At 38.1% G+C, this 12,343-nt stretch overlaps 1 pseudogene; it reads right to left on the bottom strand.

The window, feature by feature from the left end:
- The window catches only part of LOC104653908, a 47,194-nt pseudogene extending 44,672 nt beyond the window's left edge, over positions 1 to 2,522 (bottom strand).
- Positions 2,523 to 12,343: the final 9,821 nt, after the last annotated feature.

Below are 12,343 nucleotides of genomic sequence, written 5' to 3'. Positions count from 1 at the left end.
AAATATTTGTCAAATTCCCCAAATGAAATGAGCTTCTGTTAACTTTCAAAACTTCCTTGGAGCACATTGAATTCATGTGGCTCATTCTAATTAAAGTATACCAAATGAAAAGACGATGTACAACCTCTATCCCATGCTGCTTCTGCTTAAACGACTTTGGGAGCCATACATTAAAATGATAGCATGACAACACGAACGAAAGCTAAGTCAGCTCCTAGATAGATGAAATAAGGAGTCCTCACTAACAGACTTCATAATGGTCTTGCCTAAGAAATTACCTTTTGTTGTACTGCCAATGAAAATTTGAGGATTTCTTTCTTGTGCAACAGGTGTTAATTATGCCAAAGAAAAGTTGGCTGTCACAATCCATTGACTTCTTTTCATTTTATGTAGTAACACTCCTTTTCTGCCTCTACTTTCTTTTAATCTAGCTTGTATGTTATGGTCCATACTTATATTCAGCATTTTGTTAATTAAATCTATTACTCTTCATACTTTCTCCTATCAAAACCTCATACTTAGATCAATAAATCATCTGCATTCTCTAGTCTTGCACCCAAACACCCGAATGTTGTTGTATCAACAATGTCATGATTACCTCTTTAAAAGAGCACTCTACATGGGAAGATGTTTGATTATAGTTTTTTAGTATGTTTACTCCACAAAATGCTTATTACGGTGCTTTCAACATAGTACTAAAAATGTCTCTCTCTTCTGCTTTTACTTTCAGTTAATTAATATGCTTCACACCTCATTGAGAAAATAGAAACAATTTAAAAAGAAATCTCTTCTTCCATCAGAACTATTTTAAAACCATCATCCTCTTCATTAGTCTTTGTCTTGTTTTTCCACTCACTTCTCCATTCCTTCATTCTAATGAAGTATTTCTTTTTGTATGAAGGACTTATTCTTTACCATATGCTCAGTTTCCATTACCTCTCATCTTCTCAAAGAACCTAGTATTCTCCTCCACATGTCTAATAATAATTCTATCGGGAAAAGTCACAAATTTATTTCATATCTCCTTCCAGCTACTGCCCTAATTCTTGTTCCACTCCACACTCAAACTTGTCAAAGAAATGTTTTAACATTTACTGTGTCCACTTCCTCACCTAACCATTCTCTCTTCAGTCCATGACTCCCATGCACTATTTTGCAAACACTGTTCTATGTATATACATATATATTTACAAAATGTATTATTTTACTGTCTCTAATTTTAACATATATCAGGCAGTTCAGAACATCTAGAGAGACTAGACATTACGAAAAGTTTAGCACTGTCAACTATATATGCAGTAGTGAGAATAAAATGCACACAAAACAATGGATAGAGTATGAAAATTCTTCTAAATATGACCAGTCTGGCAAAGAACCTTCTTCTCTTCCTTCTCAGGTCTTCTGCTCCATGTCCTCTAGCCCATTGAATAAACGTGGATGTGTTGCTTCCACAAGTGGTCTAAAAACTCCATTTCAAAAAGTCAACTACAGAAGACATTTTCTATGACTTCTTTTTACACAAATGATAATTTGCAAGATGTGTGATTTTCTAACTCTACTTCATACGTCCGCAACCTCTTTACAAGGGCTGGATGTGGCAAATGTTTTCTTTTAAAAGGTTTTGGGTGGGAGAAGTTGAGAGCATCTTTTTCATATTATTATATAGGCAATCATTCTACAAACAGCCAGTAAATCTTCCCAAAGGATGATGGGCATTTCCAGTGGGCCAAATGGGGCATGTCATTCTGCCATTTCTCTCTTCCAACAGCGAAGTCTGGTAGAACAAAGAGCAAGCACCGCTAACCGTTCCACTCGTTGTTGTAGGGACTCCTCTCACCTTCTGATTTGCTTTAATGCGACCCCCAGAGCAAATGCCAGAGAAAAGGCAAGTAGGCAAGGTAAAAAAAAAAACTTTATTTACAAACCAATGTGAGGGAGGGGCAAGGTTCACCGGCCTCCGGCGATGGAGGCCGACGAAGTCGCTCCAGCGTTCTCCCGCGAGGTTCCTAGGTCCGCACAGGAGCAGGGGCCGAGGAAGTTCGCTCGGGCGTTCTCGGACGAGGTTCCTGGGTCCTGCGTACGAGGAGGGGCCGAGGAAGTTCGCACTGCGCCCCGCCAGGGAGCGGCTTTTATGTCCTGGGCCTGGGAGTGGGCGGGCAGTGGGCGGGCAGTGGGCGGGACATAGGCAGGGCGGGGGCGGGGCGGTAGGCGTGGCTAGGCGGGTTCCAGTTTCTCTCCGTCGGAGGTTGGGTTGCCCTGCGCAGTCGACCCCTGTCTTTCCCGGGCGCGGGAAAGTTGACGGTCAAGAACCCGGAACTGCACCATCTTGCCTCCGTTTGTCCAAACACCTTCGAGGCCCATTCAGGCCATTGTCCCTTGTAGTCAGGACTAAGTAGGTCTTGCCCATTGGAGACAGAGTGGTCACCCAGGACCTGGATCTGCGCGGCTCCATGACCTGAGAAGGCAGCTGAGTCAGTGCCGGTGACCACCTTCCTGGACCCTCCACACCTTAGCAGCTCCATCATGTGGCACTCAAGCGGCCGCCATTATTATGGTCCAGCACACCCGCCACCACCCAAAGTTGCTACTTCCCGCGGCTCAGCAGGGGCTTTGTCTAGGCCCAACAGGGTTGAGCCGAGAGACGTGGTGGCCGAGAGACCTGGCGGCCGGCGTGTTCAGGGCTGGGAAAGGCCGCTGCTTCCATCAGTTCTCCAGGTGGAATAGGAAAGAGAGATTCGCCACTGCTTCAAGGCCTGGGCCCGGCCTTGGCTGCCACAACAAGGTCTCAGGGTGTCTGCAGGGCAGAGGGCGTGCCTGCCACTTCCCCAGCTCACTGCAGGCCCAGGCTGTGTCGAGAGCACCCCCGGGTGAGGGCAGCTGGGTGTGCTTGGCCTGCTCTCTGCCAAAACCGAACTCAAGACCATTAAGACATATACCTGACCACTGTCTTCCTGCATAGAAGAGAACATTTTTTTTCTCCTTATCTTTTTAGAACTCATAGCAACATAGAGTTGAGCACTTTTCGTGTTTTGAAACACATTGGTATGAAATTATTCTCCAAATTGCATTGTACACAAATGTTTATGTTTCTTCTGTTTCCATCCTTTTACTATTTTCTGTTACTAATTTACTTCATTCAGTTTTTATGTCTGTGAATATCCTAATGTCTTAACTACCAAATTTTTTCTCTCTCTTCTGTTTTTAGAGAAAGGGTCTCACTATGTTGCCCAGGCTCTCAGCTCACTGCACCTCTGCCTCCTGAACTCAAGTGATCCTCCCACCTCAGTGTCCTGAGCAGCTGTGACTGCATGTGCACCGCCAGGCTGTATTTTATTTTATTTTATTTTTATTTATTTATTTATTTTATTTTATATTTTATTTTTTATAGATACAGTCTATTTTGCCCAGGCTGGTTTTGAACTCCTGACCTCAAGCCATCCTCCTGCCTTAGCCTCCAAAAGTGCTGGAATTACAGGTATGAGCTATCACATCCGGCCAAAAATTTTCTTTCTTATTTGACTCCTCTTCTAAGCATATTCAATTAGTCCTTGGTATCTTCACCAACACTGTTCAAAATTTCCTGAACTTAACATGTCCGATATAAAATTCTAAATATTTTCTTTCAAGATTTCTCCTGTATTTTTATATATTTCTGTAAATGTACTCCTGCTAAAATGCTGGAAATCTGTCATTATTAACAACTCTCTCTACCTCAACACAACGTTCTATAACCAAGCCTGTTTATTTTACATTAAATATGTACTTATAATTCATGTTTTTGCATTCAAATCTTTGCAGCTACTGTTGACTCAATCTTGTTGCATTTCAGTTGCTTCTTTAGTGTTGCCCCTGTTTTAATTTTCATACCTTTATCCCACCCATCCTTAATTTACAATCCATTATATTACATAACTGGTAGACTGTTTAAAAAAATCATGAGTGAGATCAAATTTCACACAAGATTTAAATTACCAATTGTGAAAAATTGGTATTTTGAATTGTGAAAAAAATTTCAAATGCCTTTGCATGTATTACAAAACTGTGGTGATCTGATCACTACCTAGCTTTTCATCTGTATCAAGCATCACCTTTCTCCTGTGCTTAATATGTTCAAGACATTTCTTTCAGTTTTTCAAATTAACTTTCAGAAGTTTTACATATATAAAAAAACCGAGGAAGAGGATTTTTCTTCTATTATTAACATCTTACATTAATTACATAATATGGTCTATTTGTTACAGCTAATGAATTAATATTGACATATTACTAATAACCAAAGTCCATACTTTGTGTTTTTTTTAGTTTTTACCTAATGACCATCCAGGACCCCATCTGGGTTACCCGCATTAGATTTAGTCGTTATGTTTCCTTAGGCTTCTCTTGGCTATGGCAGTTTCTCAGACTAACCTTGTTTATGATGACCTTGACATTATGGAGAGTACTGGTCAGGTATTTTGTAAAGTGATCCTCTATTGGGAATTGTCTGCTTTTTTTTTTCTTATGATTAGACTTAAGAGTTTTGGGGAGAAAGGCCATATCCCATTATATCAAGGGTACCTACTTGTTGTGGGAAGTCAGGGACCCTGAACGGAGGGACTGACTGAAGCCACAGCAGAACCCAAATTGTGAAGATTTCATGGACATTTATTAGTTCCCCAAATTAATACTTTTATAATTTCTTATGCCTGTCTTTACTGCAATCTCTGAACATAAATTGTGAAGATTTCATAGACATTTATCACTTTCTCAATTAATACTCTTATAATTTCCTATGCCTATCTTTAATCTCTTAATCACATCATCTTCGTAAGCTGAAGGTGTATGTCGCCTCAGGACCCTGTGATGATTGCGTTATCTGTACAAATTGTTTGTAAAACGTGTGTTTGAACAATATGAAATCTGAGCATCCTAAAAGAACAGGATAACAGTGATTTTCAGGGAACAAGGGAGATAACAATAAGGTCTGACTGCCTGCGGGGCCAGGCAGAACAGTCATATTTCTCTTCTTGCAAAAGCGAATAGAAGATATATCACTGAATTCTTTTTCTCAGCAAGGAATAGCCCTGGGAAAATAATGCATTCCCAGGGGGAGTTCTCTAAAATGACCGCTCTGGGAGTGTCTGTCTGATGCAGTGGAAGATAAGGGATGAAATATGCCCTTGTCTCATGCAGCACCCTCAGGCTTGTTAGGATTAGGAAATTCCAGCCTGGTGAATTCTAGTCAGACCAATTGTCTGCTCTCAAACACTGTTTCCTGTTAATGTGTTTATCAATGACAATGCGTGCATGCACAGTGGGACATGAAACCTCATCAGCAATTCTAATTTCACCCTGACCATGTGATCTTGCTCTGTCCCCATTTACCTTGTGATATTTTATTTCTTTTTTTTCTCTCTCATCACTTGTTTATTATTTTATTGTTATTATACTTTAAGTTCTAGGGTACATGTGCATAACATGCAGGTTTGTTACATATGTATACTTGTGCCATGTTGGTGTGCTGCACCCATCAACTCGTCAGCACCCATCAACTTGTCATTTGCATCAGGTATAACTCCCAGTGCAATCCTTCCCCCCACCCCCCACCATGATAGGCCCCGGTGTGTGATGTTCCCCTTCCCGAGTCCAAGTGATCTCAGTATGTGATCTCTGTGACCTGCTCGCTATTCATACACTCCCTCCCCTTTTGAAATTCCTAATAAAACTTGCTGGTTTTGTGGCTCAGGGAGGCATGACAGAACCTGCCAACATGTGATGTCACCCCCGTAGACCCAGCTGTAAAATTTCTCTCTTTTGTACTCTTTCTCTATTTCTCAGACCAGCTGACACTTAGGGAAAATAGAAAAGAACTTACGTCGAAATATTGAGGGCTGGTTCCCCTGATACCTACTTTTTTTTTTTTTTTTTTTTTTTTTTTTTTTTTTTTTTTTTTTTTTTTTTTTGAGACGGAGTCCTGCTCTGTTGCCCGGGCTGGAGTGCAGTGGCCGGATCTCAGCTCACTGCAAGCCCTGCCTCCTGGGTTTACGCCATTCTCCTGCCTCAGCCTCCAGAGCAGCTGGGTCTACAGGTGCCTGCCACCTCACCCGGCTAGTTTTTTGTATTTTTAGTAGAGACGGGGTTTCACCATGTTAGCCAGGATGGTCTCAATCTCCTGACCTCGTGATCCGCCCGTCTCGGCCTCCCAAAGTGCTGGGATTACAGGCTTGAGCCACCGCGCCTGGCCGATACCTACTTTTAACATGACTCATTACTGTCGATGTTGACCTTCGTAACTCAGCTAAAGTGTTGTAAAAGTAACTATAAAGTTATTCTGTTTTATTTTTTCCCACTTGTCTCCTATTTGGAAGGACATCATTATACACTGTTATACTCTACCTTCTTCAGGGCAGAGAATACATATAAATTATTTGGAATTCTGAATGGGAGATTTATCTCTTCTTCTCCACTTATCAATTTGTTTATTTATTTAGTATATTTATATAAACTGGCAGATATTTATTTTATAATTTGGAGTTTAATACAATACTATTTATTTATTTTTTGTTTCAAATTGTTCCAGCAATTAGCTATATAGGGAGCTCTTTCTATTGGCTCCTGTTTCTCTTTAACATATTCCCATCATCTTGAATTTTTGGTTTTGTTGTTTTTCTGAGCACTTCCTTACTTCTTTGCACTACAAGATGCTCCAGGCTTATCTTGTATATGTCCTGTCCTGTGTTTGTATCAGCTATTTTAGCAAGCCGCCCTGGTTCCTTTTATTGTAAAATGTTAATAGAACCTGAAATCTGGGAGCTGTATGTGCTCATTGATATTGGGGTATCAATGTTTCTAGGGTCTTTTAGCTGACAGAGCAAGAAAATGTATTTGTATGCAAGTATCTCTTCATATTTCTATATGTAGCCGTCTGTATAGATATTAAGCTAAAGCTGAGTTCATAGTGATGTCTCCAATTCTACTTTATGAACACTTGGACCTCTATAACTTCCTGCCCTGGCTTATCTGGAACCTCTCTCTGCAACAGTGAGAAATCTGGCTACTACCATTGCCATTCATTTACAATTGTTTATATTCAGTACACACATTAACACTCTTAACTGGAGTATAGGGCTTATATACAGCGTCTTTTGTCTTTAATTTTACCTTCCTCTTTCCAAAGGTATTTAGGTTACCTGCCTTTACCCAACTTCATTCAGGGAGGTTGTTTCATATTTCTAATACAATTTGATTTTTTTCCACATTCTGCATTCCATCCTGGATTTCTGTCGACCTCTTGAAAAAAAATAAATATATAATATTTGAATATATATGTATATAAAATATTTGAATATATATATGTGGAAAACCATCCAATATCACTGAGACCAAGTGACCATGCAACAGAAAAAGATTCTATATTAATCAATGCAGTTGCTAAATTAACTTTTAGTCATTTTTATGTGTTCAGAATAGTTGAACTTCTTTTCATGGGTAATTTTTTACTAGAATTGAAAAGATTAAGAAGAACAATAAAGAACCATTAGATCACTAACTCCATTTACCTCAATTGCATAACAATCTTTGGTAATAAGTTTCTTTGGTAATAATTTTGCATGTTTCTCTCATTTAATTTTTTTTTATTATGCACTTGGACAAGGTTCGATTGTAGAATAGTTTTTGGTTGTAGTTTTGGTTTTGTTTGTTTGTTTTGTAACCCATGAAATTAAAGATCAAAAACCTACCTTAAATAATAATACCATTTTATTGTCATTACCCTCCTTCTGCCTCTGATACCTCTTCTCTTTCCTTACCAAACTAAACCTCATTGGAATAATAGAAATAATAATACTTTGTGTGAAACATGAATGCAATAAAAACACTTTTAGTAAGAAAAATAACATAACTTTGTATATCGTAATTATTTGGACTTGATTTCTCTATGCTTATATGTTTATACTATTGAACATGGTCTTCTCTTCACCAGAAGAAAACAATAAAAAATAGTTTACTTAAATTTAAAGTCAGTCTGTAGCCTGACTTAGTGACCACCTCTACATGACTCAGTGTGCCTAAATATGTTATTTTATTTAGAAAATAGTACATTCTCACTTAATAAAGACTATTTAAATACATGAAAAAAAGTTTAATGGTATATGTAAAAAATTTAATGATATATAATCATATAATCACACAGCCTGCATATTTTCAGAGTCTATGAAACACATTTGTGTGATTATATTATATATATATGTGCTTATACATAAATGAGTGCCTTACAAAATGAGATGATATACATAGATACCATATGTATACACATACATGATGACATACATACATTACATATATAAATTACCATCTTTAGGTTGGCAAATATTTCTATGAAAATGTAATAACATATTTGTCTAATATCTATAGCTATTTAGATTTTGTCCCATTTTTTACAACTTTAAACAGTGATATCACTGTTTAAATACATCTTTGTGTTAGTATCATTTTCAATTATATTCTTTTTAATATAACTATGTGTGGAATTTTGGAGTCAAAATCTGATCATTTTCTTTTAACTTTCAAAACATTTATTAAAAAACCTGAAAGGAAGTATTTTACCAATTAGCAATCCTAATTGGTATGTATGAGATGTGCCGTCAATTAAAACTTTTTAAATTTTGGCCCGTCTAGAAGGCAAGGTTTTTCAATAGAACACACACCACACACACCACACACACACACACACACACACACACACACACACACACACCAGTAAAATGATAGCCTTGCATGCAATAGTTCTTTCAGATATTCCTCAACTAAATCCACCTGCCCATAGTCTGATGGGTTTTCAGGGCATTGACAACTTTAGATAATTTAAGTCTCACTAGTGCTACAAACTGAAGTCATTAGTATGAGAGATTTACTACAGTGTTGTAGATCCAGGTATTTTTTCACCTTCTAAAGTGCCTTCTTTAGGCATACTTTCTTTCTTTCTTTTTTTTTTTTTTTTTTTTTTTGAGATGGAGTCTCACTCTATCTCCTGGGCTGGAGTGCAGTGGCCGGATCTCAGCTCACTGCAAGCTCCGCCTCCCGGGTTTATGCCATTCTCCTGCCTCAGCCTCCCGAGTAGCTGGGACTACAGGCGCCCGCCACCTCGCCCAGCTAGTTTTTTGTATTTTTTTAGTAGAGACGGGGTTTCACCGTGTTAGCCAGGATGGTCTCGATCTCCTGACATCGTGATCCGCCCATCTCGGCCTCCCAAAGTGCTGGGATTACAGGCTTGAGCCACCGCGCCCGGCCAGCCATACTTTCTTAGTTTCAGAACACAATATCACACAAATACACACACACACATACAAACTTAAACACACAAAAATATATGCAATTGATTAAACCCATTAATATTTCTATTTTTCTGAAGATAAAAAGAAACTTACAAATTTTTATTAGTACTTTATCCAATCTTAATTATATGTTACTATTCTCTAATATTTTAGTTCCCTGGTATTTTATTATCTCACATTTAGATATCATCAAGATCCATATTATTATTATGTTAGACAGTTCATATTTATTTATAGTACCCATGATTACTAATATCTGGCTCTCTATTTCTTCTTGCTTCTCAGACATTCTTTCTGGAACTATTTTACTTTGCCCTGTTTTCTTTCATAATATTGTTCAACTGTCATATATCTTAGAATAGGCTAGATTATACTATAGAAATAAATATGCCCAAATAACCAAAGGTGTATGTTTCAAACTTATGCTATATACCCAACATAGGTTGGTTAGGATCTTGGACTGAAAAGGCTCTATCTCAAAATATGCTTCTACCATCAGTGCAATCAAGGAAAGGGATTGGGCCCTGCATTCCGGCACGTAAAGCTTATTCTGGAGAGTGGTCTTAATGTAATTTTACACGTCAACATGGCTAGGCTATGTGCCCAGATATTTGGTCAAGCACCAGTATACATGTTTCTGTGAAGGTGGTTTTTAAATGTGATTAATATTTAAATCGGCAGGATTTGAGTGAAACAGATTACTTTTTATAATGTGGGTGGAACTCATCCAATCAGGTTAAGCTTTAAGAGCAAACACAGAGGTTTTTCAGAGAAGCCGTTTTGCCTCCAGAATTTCTGCCTGAGTTTCCAGCCTGCTGCCTTACAGAAATTGAATTCAAGACTGCTACATCAGCTGGGCATGCCTCTAATCTCAGTACTTTAGGAGGTCGAGGTGGTCAGATTGCCCAAAAGCCAAACCTAGTCTTCATAAAAAATACAAAAAATTATCTGGATGTGGTGGCACGCATCCGTAGTCCCAGGGACTTCACAGGCTGAGGTGGGAGGATCACCTGACCCTGGGAAGTTGAAGCTGCAGTGAGCTGTGATGGCACCGCTGCACTCCAGCCTGGGCAACCAAGTGAGACCCTACCTCAAAACAAAAACAAAACAAACAAACAAAAAAGACTACTACACCAACTGTTGCCTTAATTTTCACTCTGGTGGCCTGCCATAAACACTTTAGATTTCCTGGCTCCCACAATTGCATAATTTTGTCTAATTTTTTGAGGAAACATCAAAATGTTTTCTCACCACAGCTACGCTATTTTACATTTCCAACAGCAATGTATGAGGGTTCCAATTTCTCCACATTCTCACCAACACTTATTATCTTATTATAAAAAATGTTATAGCCATCTTACTGAGGATAAAGTGTAGAAGACTATTTTTAAATCAAATTGATGTGAGATTTTTATTTACCTTTTGCTTTTTTAGAAAACGTTTTCTGTTTTCTAGATTTGAATCATGTAATTATTTGTAGTCTGTCTAATAATTTCATTAAATTAAGTTCATGTTTCTTTTGTTTGTTTCTGCCTACTCTTTTCTATAGTGAATTTTGTTTTTATTTGAGCTCATGCTTTCTAGCACTGTGTGAGTAATTATAAAAGGTCTGACTATTGATGCTAGGAAGAAATTGCATCAACTAACAAGCAAAATAACCGGATAACATCATAATGACAGGATCAAATTCATACCTAACAATATTAACTGTAAATGTAAATGGGCTAAAGACTTTAACACCCTACTGCCAACATTAGACAGATTAATGAGACAGAAAGTTAACAAGGATATCCAGGAATTGAACTCAGCTCTGCACCAAGCAGACCTAATAGACATCTACAGAACTCTCCACCCCAAATCAACAGAATATACATTCTTCTCAGCACCACATTGCACTTATTCCAAAAGTAACCACATAGCTGGAAGTAAAGCACTCCTCAGCAAATGTAAAAGAACAGAAATTATAACAAACTGTCTCTCAGACCACAGTGCAATCAAGCTAGACCTCAGGATTAAGAAACTCACTCAAAACAGCTCATCCACATGGAAACTGAACAACCTTCCCCTGAATGACTACAGGGTACATAACAAAATGAAGGCAGAAATAAAGATGTTCTTTGAAACCAATGAGAACAAAGATACAACATACCAGAATTTCTAGGACACATTTAAAGCAGTGTGTAGAGGGAAATTTATAGCACTAAATGCCCACAAGAGAAAGCAGGAAAGATCTAAAATTGACACCCTAACATCACAATTAAAAGAACTAGAGAAGCAAGAGCAAACACATTCAAAAGTTAGCAGAAGGCAAGAAATAACTAAGATCAGAGCAGAACTGAAGGAGACAGAGACACAAAAAACCCTTCAAAAAACCAATGAATCCAGGAGTTGGTTTTTTGAAAAGATCAACAAAATTGATAGACCGCTAGTGAGATTAATAAAGAAGAAAAGAGAGAAGAATCAAATAGATGCAATAAAAAATGATAAAGGGGATATCACCACCAATCTCAGAAATACAAACTACCTTCAGATAATACTGTAAACACTTCTGTGCAAATAAACTAGAAAATCTAGAAGAAATGGACAAACTCCTGGACACATATAACCTCCCAAGACTAAACCAGGAAGAAGTTGAATCCCTGAATAGACCAACAGGAGGCTCTGAAATTGAGGTAATAATTAATAGCCTACCAACCAAAAAAAGTCCAGGAAAAGATGGATTCACAGCTGAATTCTACCAGAGGTACAAAGAGGAGCTGTTACCGTTCCTTCTGAAACTATTCCAATCAATAGAAAAAGTGGGAATCCTCCTTCACTCATTTTATGAGGGCAACATCATCCTGATACCAAAGCCTGGCAGAGAAACACACAAAAAAGAGAATTTTAGACCAATATCCCTGATGAACATTGATGCAAAAATCCTCAATAAAATACTGACAAAGCGAATCCAGCAGCACATCAAAAAGCTTATCCACCATGATCAAGTAGGCTTCATCCCTGAGATGCAAGCTGGTTCAACATACATAAATTAA

This window comes from Rhinopithecus roxellana, chromosome 17 (assembly GCF_007565055.1).
Source record: "Rhinopithecus roxellana isolate Shanxi Qingling chromosome 17, ASM756505v1, whole genome shotgun sequence".
NCBI lineage: Eukaryota > Metazoa > Chordata > Mammalia > Primates > Cercopithecidae > Rhinopithecus > Rhinopithecus roxellana.
This window is presented reverse-complemented; position numbering and strand designations above follow the sequence as displayed.